This window comes from Pogona vitticeps, chromosome 5, assembly GCF_051106095.1.
Source record: "Pogona vitticeps strain Pit_001003342236 chromosome 5, PviZW2.1, whole genome shotgun sequence".
Lineage (NCBI taxonomy): Eukaryota > Metazoa > Chordata > Lepidosauria > Squamata > Agamidae > Pogona > Pogona vitticeps.
Genome location: NC_135787.1, coordinates 46,985,575 through 46,999,689, shown reverse-complemented (window position 1 = coordinate 46,999,689; position 14,115 = coordinate 46,985,575). Strand labels below are relative to the sequence as shown.

Here is a 14,115-nt window from a genome sequence, read left to right as displayed (position 1 = left end):
TTAATTCCTTCATTGCTGCTCTTCCAAGACTCAATCTCCTTGGCTGCATTTTGATTGATGGTTGAACCAAGGTACCTGTACACAAAGTCTCTAATTCAGTTTCTTCACCGTCAACACTAAAGTTGTATAGCATTTCTGTAGGCATGATTTTTGACCTCCTGATGTTCAATAGCAGTATTGCTTTGGCACTTTCTTCTTTCCCCTTCACTAACAATTCTTTGAAATCATTGTTGCTTTCTTGCCAGTAGGATGCTGTCATCTACATATCTTAAATTATTAATTTTTCTTCCACCAATGTTCGCTCCTCCTTTATAGGAATCTATGTATTCTGCATGCAAACTGAACAGAGAAGGGGATAAAACATAACCTTATCTGACATCTTCGCCTATAGAAAACCATTCTGACTCTCCGTATTCTATCCTAACGATAGCTTATAAATGACTAATTTATCAATGGAGGCAGGCCTTGCACTGCTGATTTATTGCAGATGATGATGTCATGTGCCAGTCACCAAAACCTCCCTAGTTACTCTCCTCTTTCAATTCAGCTGCAATCCTCACAGTAGCTTGAGGAGAAGAAGGAATTTTCGTAGTAATAATATAATATATGAGCTAGGTGGGTTCAACGGCTTGTTCTTGAATGGGCAATTAGGACCCATTAGTTTCTTGAAAGCTCTGTTCCATCTAGGTCAGCATATCTATTTCTCTCTTACACATTGCAAAACATCAAACGAACTAGTGCATAAACTATGGGAGCCAATTAAAATGTCAAGAAAAATATCAGGAAAAATATCATTAGAAGATGTTAATACTATAACATATTTTCTTGTAAGATGTTATAATACTGTAAAAGGCATGTTTTCATAAGGATATCATCATGACACTTTAAAATAGAAAAGCATTGCAGTCTGATTTACCTCTAGCTTTCTTTCCCATTAGTAGTGTATCTATACTTTCTGTATGCAAATGAAATTTCTGATGTCTTTTTAAAATCCCAGTATTTTAAGTCAAGTCTTGTGACTCAAATGTTTACATTTGTCTGTCAAGCAAAACTAACTGCATAAGACAGCACTGCAGTCACTAGAGACTGCAAAATCCCATCGGCTTGATTTAGAACTGGGTCAGTGATTATAAGCATCAGTGGAAAGCTCTAAAAAAACAAAAACAAAAACAGCTTCATCTTTTCTTGAGAGGTCTAGCAACTAAGCAAACTCATTTACAATTTTTAAAACATATAACCCAGCATTTTCCTGTTGATCTAAGCTCAGCTAAACAGGCGGCCAAAATGATTTTTATAGGTTTACAGAGCAGATCCCAAAGCATCAGGAAAAGCAGCTATATAATATATGAACTTGTCTAACCAATCTCTAAGAAAATATGCAACCCAGTCTATAGTATGCATGAAGAGTTTTATTACTTTCTCCGCTAAATCTTTCTACTTTTTTACTTCGTACTAAGTCCAAGGTTTTTCTGTAGCAGCTAAAATGTTAAATAAAATCAACTACAAAAACAAACCTTCTATTTTTGTGGAGCATTTCCCAATAGGTGGTCGAAACTGTCAGTTTGTTGGTTCAAAAATCAATCCCAACTGTGCCTATGGAATAAGCTAAATATAAACAAATATCCTAGTGGTTCAATGAATGTATTAACCAACTAGTTTGTAAATAAACAACTTTTGGAATAATAGAACAGCCCTTTGTCATGCATGAAATGTTATCATTGTGTTCCACAGAGTACAGGTGTGTGTATGTGTTTTCTGGTTGATGACATTTGTGTTTTAATATGATATAACATTGTTCTATATTCCCCTGGTGTCCATGCACTTGATATACCAGGAACAGCATTTTAGAGTCAGCTACCTTCTAAAAGAAAAAAAATTGCAGCGCTGTGCTGCTTTTTAAAGGTTATTTAATTTACAAATACACAGCTTGAGTGAGGATGGAGCAGGTGGTGAGCAGGCATAAACATGCATCAATCACCACAAGTAAGAAGACTTTCCAAAGACTTAGCTCTTTTAAGATTGCTTCAGGCTAGCCAGGTCTAAAAACTCCAATTGGATTATCTTGCCTACCAAATTCAAAAGTGACTCCCTTTTCCTCATTCTTTCCACATGCATTTGGTCAGGGGAGATAATGATTTCAGCCCCCCCCCCTTTGAGAGGAAAGGATAATTTCCTTTTATTCACAATGCCTGCAAAAAAGAGCTTAGTAAGTTGTCCACTGTTGGCCAAATATGTGGAAGCTTTCTATGAGGCAGAATATGTATTAAAATTCTATTAACCTCTTTGAACTCATGAGAGAGGCAATGAAGATACACATAAATAACCTCTCCATGAACTTCATTTCATACAATTTGAAAAGTATGTTTTAAAGCCCTTTTATTCAACTGAACAAACAGAAATGTTCATCAATGTCATAAACACACTCTTGCTACTGAATAGGGATGGGCAGTGGCCTCCCAACCCAGTCCATGCTTGACACAAATTAGTGTCTGATCTGCCCAGTCCCTTTCTGGAGACGTTCAAACTGGATCCTTGTCCATATCCATGCTGGTATTTGTGTGTTTCTGAATGGTTTTTGCCATTCACAGGAAAGACCATTCTTGTGAATGAGAAAAAGCAAATGGCCAAGACTTTCCAGGGATCACACAGAGCCATCAGGATAATTTGGTGATCTCCACCCTGACAAAAAAAAAAAGTACAAGAAGAGAGGCAGGAGAAAGCTATAGTGACTTTTGCAGTGACAACACCACACCAACAAGAAGAAAATATGTTGTATATACTTCTTCCTATGTGACCTCATTGTTATGTGCAAAATCAACTGAATGGGTGGGACAAAGAACAGGATACTATTAAAGAGTTAGCTCACGATAAAATGCAGCAACCTCTCTTCATTTTTTCACAGGGCTATTACTCTATTCATGGTACCTTAATGCCCACCTGCTGTCTTCTACTCCTTTACTATGATATACATTAAACCAAATTTGGTGGAACTGAATGGAACTCTTGTTGATTTCAGAACAGTTCAGAAAAATTCAAAATGAACTGCTAATGCACTACTGTAACCTTTTTTAAAATTCTATCCCCAGAAAGATATGTGTAGCTATTATTATTAGATTTATTTCAATGCCACTAACTGTGTGCCAAGAAAAGAGTTCCATACTTGTACAAAGAAAAGGTGTGTGTGTGTGTGTTTCCAGATGGAAGAATGCAATACATAACAAATAGGGTCACAGGTGCATTTTGTCAAGTGTACATGCCACTATAAAAGAACTTACAGTTGTAAAGCCAGTACGACAGTAATCTATTCCTTATTAAGGAATAGAGTCCTCTACTTTGATTGTTTCTCTTCCTGCAGAGGCATGAGAATCTATCCGTACTTATGGAATACAAATATGCATGTATATTCATTTGTATGCAGGCTCCAAGCATTTCACAAAAAAAAGGGGTGGATCTCGTGGGAGGCACACATTCTGTGTGATACAAAATGCTCTCTCTATACAGTACTATGTGGAGATCACATAAAAGGCTTATCAACAAAACTTGGCTTTCAGTTCTGAAAAATACAGCGTGCAAAAGGTCAACGACCTCTACCTAGCCACAAGGACCAGGGATCACTACACACAAAAGACCAGCTAATGATGCCCATCAATCACAGTGACAGATAATCTCTTCTTCTTATCACAACAATACACCCACAACAAGACACACTAATCACCCATCTCCCGAATAGGACAAAGCCTATCTCACAGCCATAAATACTCCACTCCCAAACAAGCTACACCAGAGCACAGAGTGCTGTCCTCTGAAGATGCTGGCCACAGAGACTGGCGAAACGTTAGGAAGAACAACCTTCAGAACACTGCCAAAGAGCCTGAAAAATCCACAACAACCAAAAGGCTTATTCCCACTTCACATTACAGGCGTTGACATATAGGTGTGAAAGAACTATGAAGCCTATTGATTTCAAATCCCAATAAAGCAGGTTTGGTGCTGTTTAATTGTTAAGTCATGTCTGACTCTTCATGACCCCAAGGACCAGAGCACACCAGGCCCTCCTGTCTTCCACTGCCTCCTGGAGTTGGGTCAAATTCATGTTTGTGCTTTAGGATGGATTCCTTGCTTTACAGGCACCGAAAATGGCCGCCCAATGGAGGATCTTCGCTGGACGCTGAGGTACTTAGTCCATCGGAATGCACTGAACTGGTTTTCAATGCATTTCAATGGGCTTTTTCATTTCGCTTGACAAGGATTTCGCTTAACAGCGATTTCAACGGAACAAATTATCCTCGTCAAGCGAGGCACCATTGTATGATAATCGTCTGAATTGAATTTGCCCTATCACATCCATTTTAGTTCACTGACGCCCAGGATGTCAATGTTTATTCTTGCCATCTCCTGTTTGACCACATCAATCTTACCAAGGTTCATAGATCTTACATTCCAGGTTCCTATGCAGTATTTTTCTTTGCAGGTTTGGTGCTGATGTATAAATGAGGTTTCACAGCACTGAGAATTCAAGCAACACCCTTCAGGATATTGTAAGCTGCCCTTCAATAAAGTTTGTTCCATCTGATGCCCTTTTCTTTCCCTCTCCTATTGTTTTCCCATCTTGTTTAATGCTTTTATTATGTAAAAATTGTGTTGTTAGCCACCTAGAGTGGTCCTAATCCGACCAGATAGGTGGGATATAAATAAAATAAATAATAAATAATAATAAATAATCTGCGTGTCTCTAGCAAGTTTTTTGTTGAAATTACTGTACATCCAAAGGCATGGGTTTTACGAAAAGGGCAAGATAAATAAAAGGAATGAAAAGTATCTACCAGCTCTAAATATCAGTGCACTAAAATCCTGTGCTATAGAAGAAGCATAGCATACTTCATGAATGAACCCTAAACACCTAGTACACTGAATAACAAAATAATAATAATAATACGGTACTCCCTAAACGTAAAATAATAATAATAATAATTATTATCATTGTGCAATTATCTTAGTGCTATTATATTTTATTGCTTTATATGCCACTGATTTTTTTTCATCAGTGCACAATTGTTAGCCATATCACTAGATTAGGTTATTCTATGTTAAGTATAAAACCACACTTTCTCTCTCTCTCTCTCTCTCTCTCTCTCTCTCTCTCTCACACACACACACACACACACACACACACACACACACACACATCATAAAATGATCATTTAGTAACCCAACTCTATCTTCCTATTTTTCCTCCTTCCCTGCTGAGATTGTAGGTGGAAAGAGTTCTTTTGCCTGCTCTCCTATTTAGAGATAATGATCTGTTCAGCTGATGGGGCATCTCCTTTTATCCAGCAGCCTGTTCTATCACCTCAGGATTGAGAAGGGCTTGATCCCATGGCCTAATTGCAGCTCCACAACAATGGCAATGCACGCAGGAAACAAATTTCCCTAAATATTTGATTTGTAAGTGAATACAAGTTTAAAGAGACAGACATAGATAAAATATGGATATAAACAAGGTTGCTGCTCCTTCTTACTGTGGAAAAATATTATTCTAGTTCATACATCTATTCGAAGCACAAAACTATTTATTTTATATAAAAATATGCTATGTATCCAGTATCTATTAACTCTGAGAGTTGCTGGCACCAATTTAAGAACAGTGCTATAGGGCAACACCATCTGTTTGCTCTACTCACTTCTCCTATTCGCCTACATTTTCTACATTCTCCTGGCAAATACTAAAAGCACAGAAGAGCTGTTCCATATCCAAAACTCTAAAGTGAGATATTCACATTTGCAGCATTTGCTCTTGATAATTCTAATTCAGCACTATTAAAAGGATAGTGATGTTGTTTTGTAGAGTCCTCATATTATGTTTGAATCATTAATTCTTTTAGGCTGCGTATTAGCCTGTGTATCCCATTTAATGAAAAATGCATTTCCTATGAATCCAAGCAGCTGCTTCACTACATATAAGCATTTGGTCAAATTTGTATTAAAAATCAACCTTGCAATAAACGTAATTGTTCTTGTAGTCACTTTTAACCACCATTAATGAAGAAGGTAGTTAAACATTAAACACCCCCCTTTACTTTGGTGCTCTTTTAAAATTTGTCATGAAAAGAGTCCAACTCTACAGCTGACTACATTGTTCTGGCATTACAAAACAGATATTTTAAGATGAAAGGCATTGTTCTCTCCATGAACGTTACAGTGCCTGTCAGTGCCAAGGCTGGCAAATATGGACCCATGAGCAGATTTTCTTAAAAGCCACAAAGATTCTGCCTGTTTCTTCAAATTTATCAAATGCCTTGTACCAAATGCTCTGTGGATCTGAATTCTACTTGTCAGATGCACCTGATAAAGCAGGCCCAAGAATGCTTATAACACAACAAATGCCTTGGTCTCTTGTGCCATTATCTTGAAACGATTCAGTTGTCAGAAAATTAATAACAGACCACATTAAATGAACATTTAGAAATGTGCCAGTTGTATATTTTCACACTGCCTAACATTCTCAACTAGTCAAGGTGGTCAAGGAGTGGCTGAGCTGACACTATGCCAAATGGCAGTGTGTAAAATCCAAACCCTTCCTAGCCTAGTGATACTGGAAATGGCAAAGGACTACCCAAACCCTGACTGGCAGAGTACATGTGGATGTTGGCTTAGAGGGGTTTGGATCTGGCATAACTTAGCTCTTCCCCTCACTTCTTCCTTTCTTCACTCCTCTTTGGACTTTTCTGACTGATCTCATCCATCAGCCAGCACCAGGGTGTGGGTGTGCGTCTCTCTGTGTGCACCAGCCCAAGAACAGCTGTGCCAATACAAGAGGCTACTGTCCATTCTAAACCTACTACAACTGATATATCTTTGAGTTTGGCTTGCACTGTTACAACAGGAATGAAATGATTGAAGGAGTAAATGAAGTTCTGGCTCTTGACTTTAAACAGTCTTTAGCTTTCTCTTCTTTTTGACAGAAGCTATGAATTCAAATGACAAATGATTCTTCATAAACATGATGGAACACTCCAATTCTGATTGAATGGCTCAACAATCAATCAATAAAGTAACTACTGTAACTTCTTTAATGGTGCCATTAACACATCTTCTCAAAGAGCACAGCACTTTATAGATCGTAATGCACCAACTGGTTGGACTATATTTCAATAACATTTTTTCTTACTAAACAGAACACAGCTCTGATTTCAACATAGCCCCTGAGAAGAGATATGAAAACAAAGTTCAAAACAAGCCATTTCCTGCCAAATAAGAGCATTTCCCTAGCCTAGGTCATGTTTAGGTCTTGGGGGGGGGGGAGATTAAGGCAGTTCTTTATAGCATGTGAAACAGAAATCCAGAACAACTAACATTGAAATCAGTTTTCTTGGTGCAATCAGAACAATGCATGCTGTGCAACAATATGCTGGGGGGGCAAGTGTTGAAAGGGATGGTGGGGTCAGAGTGATAAGGGTTTTGTAGTTGTTGTTGCAAACTTGTGCTAGTCTTCCTCCTCTTTCATCAGGTGGACTGCATCCTCAGCTGTCCCAACAATCCGTGCTAGGGTTGGCCTGCTCTTGCACTTTCAATAGCCGCTGAATGACAAAAATCCAAATGCAAAGCCTTTCACAATATAGAGATAGTAGAATTTCCTAAGCTGTTGATTTCTTCTTCCTTTAAAAACAGGGTAACAAATCACCTTCCCTTATCTCCAAGAGGGGAAGAGATTTTAGATGGGATCTGCTTTCATCTTCACTCACCATTAGGAACTTTCAAAATGAGTATCAAGCTGTGCGTAGCCTATATAATTTTTTAAAATTGTAAACTGCCCAGAGAGTGCTATAAGCACTACTGGGTGGTATCTAAGCAGCACACTTTGCTTCCCCCCCTCCCAGAGTTTATTTTTTGATTTGCTGGTTGCATTCTTTTCCCTCTGGTCATCCTATTAGCTACTGATTATAATTTTAATTTGCTTGTGTTAATTAGTGTTATTTTTAACCTACTGTTTTATCAGACAGACAATACAGTGATTGGAAATATGAGAATAAATCCAAGGAGATCTGGATTCAAAATCTCTCTCGTCCATTAAGCTTAGTAGAGTAACTTGGACAGTCACTATCTGTAATAACCTAGTCTAGCTTATTGAGACAAAAGGAACTTGGAAACCTTGTAAAGCAGCTTGGATTCAGTGAAGAAAAACTGGGTTTAGAATATAACAAACAAACTAGCAAATATGAATAGCCTTGAACACCATTAAGACTGGAAAAACAGCATGCAAATCAGGACCATCTGCAAATTTCTGCCACACCTTTTCAACCCTTAATTAATTTAATTCAAATAAAATTTCTTTCAAAAATGGAATCCATTTTTTAAAACTTCTCCTTGGTGAGGGTCAGGAAGCTTGTGCTTAACTTCCTTACTCCTCACTCAGGAGTATGTATGAACAAGCTATCTTCCATTGTACAGTCACAGATCTCACAGATCTTTTTCAGATCAGGAATGGGGACAGTCAGGGAAGCTGCATCGTGAGAGAGAGGGCTAAAAAAGCAAACAAATATTACACCCTCAAATAATCTGCAGTAATACAGCTCAAAATCGTCACCAAACAAATTTGTCCTCATTTCCAAGAATAAGGCAGAAAAATAAAAGTCTCTTCCATGGGCAAACAATTCTTTTGCAAAGTTGAGCTCAAATTCTGACCGAGAACTACCGGTAGCTCCTTGGGTGGTCTAAGCTCTCTTGCTGCCTAAGGCAGGAAATGAAGTAACTGCCCATTGCATGGAGACCACAACTCCTGCTCACCTATTTGCATGCAGCAGCACTCATACTACACTTCTAGCAAAGGGAAACAGGATAATATACCCCCTAAGCAGCAAACATACATAGAAACATAGAAGGTATATGTGGAGAAAGTGCAGCACTAAGAGCAGCAACAGGAGTAGTGGTAGTAAGGACTATCTTCAGATGATGGCACACTACGTAGCACCAGACCAATGGTGACAATGAGAAGTAGCAGCAGCAGCAGCCACTGCCCCAGGCCATTGTCCAAGGTAGGTTCTAGAAGTGACCAAGCACTGCTGAGCCCAGTAGCAAGAGCCTTCTTGGGCACCAGCATGGTTATTGCTTCACAGCTTCCAGTGTTCCTCCTCCTAAGATCACCAGCCTCACCAGCTCTGCTAACTTCACATCAATTCTGGAGCTGAACACAAAACTTTTTCTCTATCATACATACTACAGGGTTCACAAGGAAGGAGCTGTATTGCAAGCATCTTCTGCAGCAGAGACAAAATACATGTATAGTGGCATCTCCAAAACATAATCTTTGAGACATCCTGGACAAGTGGTTACCAATCTGGGTAACCAAGGTGCTCTTGGGTTGCAATTCCCAGAAACCTTTACCTCTAACTGTGCTGGCCAGGGTTCCCGGGCGTTGCAGTCCAAGAACACCTGAGTTACCCAAGATCTGGAATCACTACCCTGGAGGAACTCTCTGAAAAAAAATGTCAAACAGCACTGAAAGAAATGTTTAAAGACTTCTCTTCCACCCCCAAAGGAAAGCTAAGATTTTTCCATCATTTTTGCTGGGGTTGCTTTCTCCCTCTTTGCATTAACACAGTACTGTACCCCAAAATGACACTAGTTAGAGGACACTGTAGAGAATGCAAAATGGTAGCCTGATGCCCAACCCAACTGTCATCCAAACGTAAAGCTCTCTGTGGAAAGGAAAACGTAATGCCAGGATCACTAATGGCCAGCTTCATCTCTGTCGGAGAATTAACCCTTCTCCTTCCGTGAAATGGTGAACCCATCCCCCTTTCTCTCCTCACAAACAGGGTGGAGAATTCTGAGAGCCCATTTGCAGGCAAATATAAATGAACACATTATCAATAAAGGCGCAAAACTACACCAGCGGAATTCCCCGCCACAGTCAGCCCAGGAGGCCGCTCTGAGAGGGCTAGAGAGACGGCGGTCGCTCGGAAAGTTGACCACTTTCGCCTCCACCAGAGGAAAGGCCAGGCGGCCCCCTCGGCCAGAACCTTCCTGCCAACCGCTTAGCAGGCTGGGAGCCTCTCTTCCCACGAACCTGCCCCGCAGCCGTTGCTCGCAAGGCCGGAACTTGTCCTGACCCTGCAGCCTCAACCCGGGCCGGGAGGACAGAGCGTGGGAACCAGGCAGAGGGAGTCCGAGACGCGCGCGCCAACCGCCTGAGGCGGCAGTGGGGGGGGGGGGGAGAAAGGGAAGGAGGTGGGGCCCTCGGGGCTCCTCGGGGGCGCGGCGGCGGCGGCGGCGGCTACTCCAGACCGGGAGCCCTTCGTTGGAAGCAGAAAAGGCGCAAGAACGGGGGGGGGCGAAGGGGGGAGGTAAGAAGAGAAAGCGAGGCGCTTCTATTCTCTGGAGAGGCGGCGTCGGGCACGCGCGCGGGGAGGTAGGGGGAGGGAACGTCCGACTTACTCGAGAGTCACTCACGGCTGAAATTCTAACAGCCAAGGCAGAGCTGAGGCGGCCGCCTGCCTAACAAACGTCGTCCCGCTCGGGTTTCTCTCTGGGAAAGCTCGTTCAAACCAAACCACCGGGCAGAAAGGCGCGCAGAGGGACGCTCACTTGGCTTCTCGGAAGGCAATGGGGAGGTTTGTAACAGCCCCTTCCACCTCGCCGCCCGCCTGCCCTCCCGCCTCCAGGGAGGACATGCCCAATGGAAAGGGATTCCTGAAGCGAACCTCTTGCCCAGAAGCTGGGGCGAAACCACAGACGGTTAAAAGGGGGTGGGGACCCCACTGGTAAAGCCGCCAGATTCGGCTGGGCCGAAATGTCACTTCGGCCTGGGATGAAGGGTCGGTGGATGGGTGGGTGGGAGGCCCTGGTGGCCCTTCCGCGCTGGCCACCCGGGGCCCCTCCCACTCCTTCTAGCGCTGTCCAGGGTCCCCGTTTGCCCCTGGCGGCAAGAAGAGCCGCGGGCGCTTTCCCGTCTAGCGTCGCATCCGCAGTTGTCTCCTCAAAGCCATCCTAACGCGCGGCGTAGTCGCCGCCAGGGGCAGAAGCATCCCCAGACAAAGCAAGCCGCCCGCCCGCCCGCCCAGCTCGTCCCCAATTCCGCCGCCGACTCCGTGTGGAGTTCGCTTCCACTCACCGCCACGCGCTTTCCCTTCTCGCTTCGTCGGCTGGCGGCGCCCCGTCGCAGTACAAGTCTTCGGTGTAAGTCTCGGGGGGGGGGGAGAGCGCGGTTTGGAGGAAACCTTGGTCTCCCTTTCCACCTCGGCAGTCGGTCTTTCTCTCACTCACACACACAGACAAACACACCCTCTCTCTCTCTCTCCCCCTCAGGCTTAGCTAACTCATGCTCGAAACGTGCGTTTGGACAGCTGGCTCCAGCCGCTTCTTGTGGCCCCTCCCCAGCCCGCTGGCTCCGAGTGAGGAGGCGCCTCCTTCCGCGCCCAATCACAAAGGCGTGTAAAGCGGAGCCGGAGCAGCAGAAGCGGGCGAGGGAGTGCGAGGTGGGGGGGGGGGGGGAGGCAGAGCAGGCGAAGCTTCACGAGGAGGACGGCGAGCCAGGCAGCTCAGGGGTATTCGGGGCACAGTCAGGCTCTCGGCGGTGGTCCAGGCAGGGCTGAGAAGCATCCCCGTCAGATATTTCGATTGGGTTCAGGGTGGTGAGAGTGGTGGTTTAAGATTTCACAGCTTGCGGTCGCCTGGGCTCCTGCGCTCCCGCGTCCAAAGAAAGTAAACACAATGCAACAAAAGCTTGTGTGGATTTTAACCGCCCGACGGTTGCACCGAATAATGCGAGCTACAGCCGACGAAAGCTTGTACCAAACACACACACACACACGGATGTTTTCTTGGTGGGCCCCCAAAGCTCTTCCCCCACAATTCCAGAACTATCAGCTCAGGCTCGTAGGGGGCTGCACTTCAAGGAACGCGCGCCCCAATTAAAAACTGTCCGCCCTTAAGGCGCCACGAGACCCTTTTTAGCGTCGATGAAGTCTCTGAACCTGCACCGCCCCGCGTCTGGTGGGTAGGACTTCCCCCGGGGTCAGATACCCGTCGGCTACTGCTGCGAACGTTGCCCTCTCCTCCAGTCCAAAAATGGTGGTGGTGGGGAATAATGATGTTAAGGAAATGCTACCTCACACAAAAATGCCTTTAACACAGAAATTGGAACACATATCCAAATGAATAGAATATGTACATTCACCACTTACTTATTGACTGGAGCTTGGGGAAAGCTTTCTTTTCATTCTGTCTTTCAGTGCCACCCTAAACTCGCGTTTTTCAAGACTAAATGTACAGTTCAGTGTTTATCATAAACAGATTATAGCCCTATATGTTCTGAAAGGAGGGCAATTATTTTTGGCGGGTGGGGGAGGGAGAACAATTATTAGATTTTAAGTAAAAGAAAGTGTTTATATATTCTAAATAGAACCAGTCAAACTGGTTTGGTTTCTATTTGTAGTACATATTAAACTGTATTTTCACCTTTTTCAGCATTAACAATAATAATAGGATTATGGCTGTTAATGGCTGGCTGGATAGCTCAGCAGTTGGGAGTTCGATTCCCCACAATGCCTTTAGGGAGAGGAGCCAGCCTCTGTGGCCTTGGGCAAGGTGCACAGTCCCATGATATACCCCCAGAAGAAGGGAATAGTAAGCCACTTGCTTTTACAATATTAGTGGATGATACCTATGTTTTGCATATATAAAAAAGTATATATGTGCACTCTCTCTCTCTCCCTCTCTCTCTCATCCCCACAAAGGCAGTGGCTCTCCCACAGTCTTGTATTCCAGATGATTTTGAGCTCGGCTTGGGATTCTGGTCTCAGTTATAAAGTAAACTTGGTGACCAAGTATTTGAGCAATATATGGGAAAATATTCCATTTTAGATTTGTCTATGGATGTGTCTTGGACTTTGTGTGTATCCCCAATTCTTGCTATGTCAACTGATTTGAAAGTACAGTTATCATATGTGGTTGTAACTTAACCCATCATTTTAGAAATAACAGCTTCAGATGTATTTTTGCCTTGTATTCAGGAATATAGGAGAGGACTTTAGTTCCTTGGATAATATTCTCACAATCTGACCAGACTGCAGGAAGGAGAATGATGTCAGTGGCTTCTCCCAACCCCACAGACAATGTTCGACTGTTCCTTATATTAAGTTTACTAGATGATTGCTTACTTGCACATTGTTTTTAGCAGAGTAGTTAGAGAACTCTTAACTGCAGAATCTTAGAAGACTAGGCTATTCAGGATTTAAGAGGAATGCTGTGTGATGATTTTACATAATCAAATACTGTCAGCATTCTACGGAGTTAAGTTTGCCTAACTTGTTACACTTGGATTTTTAATATAAATAGCATACATGCACATTGTGATCACCAAACTGTGTTGGTAGTATCAAAAGAAAAGAAGCTTTGATTGAAATTATTTTATAGGAGACTTAAGCATGTACTTAGTCTTTCTCTCTCCCTCAAACTATGTAAACCTCTCCTCCCTTATATGTCTAATGGACTTCCTCCTGGGCCAGCCAAGCTCTGATGCAGGTGGGCTACTGCCTTTTCTTTGCCTCACTTGGAAATATTCATCCTTAAGGCATCTGGAATAGAGACAGTTCTCAGGAAAAGCAGAAGCAGAGCTGTATGAGGGACCCAGCAGAAGAACAAGTTGCTTGGTACTCCAGATTAGGTGAGCGTGCTGAAAATTAATTCTGTTGATAGATCCTTGAGTGCTTTGTTGTAGGACAGGAAGGAATTCCACCTCCCTGTTGTTATAAGAATAAAAGCAACAGAATGATTCTGCTCCCACCTTCCCTAAACTATATCACTGAAATGAAGAAAGCATTAGTTAAGCAGGAGTAGATCATAGGTGGACATGAAGCTACTGTTAAGAAAAAATATGGAGAGACAGAATGGTTTCCTATAGGCAATAGTGTTAAACAAGGGCTGCAGCTGACAATAAAGAAGACCAAAAGCATGCTGACAAAAGAACTACACAACTGTAACATTGAAGAAATTGAAATAGAGATTTTGTTACCTTGGTTCAATCATCAATCCAAAGGGAGAGCGCAGCCAAGAAACCAGAAGAAGACTGAGACTTGAAACAGCAGCAAAGAAGGGACTAGAAAAGATAATAAAGTG

General features: G+C 42.7%; 1 protein-coding gene across 2 annotated transcripts in view; it reads right to left on the bottom strand.

The window, feature by feature from the left end:
• GUCY1A1 (guanylate cyclase 1 soluble subunit alpha 1) overlaps positions 1–11,428 on the bottom strand; it is a 57,176-nt gene extending 45,748 nt beyond the window's left edge. Inside the window, exon 1 of one of the 2 annotated variants that reach the window (XM_020781391.3) lies at positions 11,111–11,428. The gene's annotated coding sequence lies outside the window, so the exon portion shown is untranslated. Of the gene's footprint in view, positions 1–10,434; positions 10,781–11,110 lie in introns of those variants that run through there. The other variant, XM_078394802.1, reaches the window with a different exon arrangement.
• Between the last annotated feature and the right edge of the window lie 2,687 nt (positions 11,429–14,115).